The sequence below is a fragment of the Plasmopara halstedii genome (assembly GCF_900000015.1).
Source record: "Plasmopara halstedii genome assembly, contig: Scaffold_410, whole genome shotgun sequence".
Classification (NCBI taxonomy): Eukaryota; Oomycota; class Peronosporomycetes; order Peronosporales; family Peronosporaceae; genus Plasmopara; species Plasmopara halstedii.
Window position 1 is genome coordinate 528,417 of NW_020187331.1, and position 728 is coordinate 529,144.

Genomic DNA, 728 nt, shown 5'->3' on the forward strand with positions numbered 1-728 from the left:
TGTTGCCGACCCCCCGGAATTGATGAGGATCTTCCGTGGCTTCTCGAAGCCCTTTACGGTCAACTCTACGACCAGCAAGTCCGGCTTGCATACACGTTCCGTGTTAAAGAGCACGGAGCTCGTTGGGGCTGGGCACTGTTGACCTATGCCTCCCCGAGGCCTAACGAAATCAGTTCTTCCCTTGTAGGTCACCCCGCGCCTACTGAGTGGTGTTGTTTCCCCGCGACGAACCAGACTGGTAGGCATTGGGACGATGGTTCGCAGAATTTTGACGCGCCTTGCGCTGGGGGCCACCGTCCCGCAGGTGACGGATGTCTTCACCGGCAAAACACCACCGTGTGTTAGCGTGCTGTCCGGCGGCTCGGGTCTCTGCTCCCGTCCTCAGCATAGCTGAGATCTATGGACATAGGCCCGCTCGACGAGCTGTTGGAGTGTGCATTCCAACCAAGTCGTGCCGACTTGAAATTGAATTCAGCATTCGATGCCACATTCACTGCCTCTTCGAATGAAGGTGAATGCACACGGATGACTTCCATTCTGGCCACGCCAGTGCGGAGGCCTTCCATAAAGACGGTCACTGTGACCGCCTCCGGAAGGGGATCTGCTGTCATCCTGGCAATGAGAGTGCGCATCTCTTGGACACAGTTCACCAACTCCTTGTTGCCCTGTCGGCGGCAAGGAAACGCGATCGCACGCGATATGCCTGATTAGGCGGCAAGAACACTCGT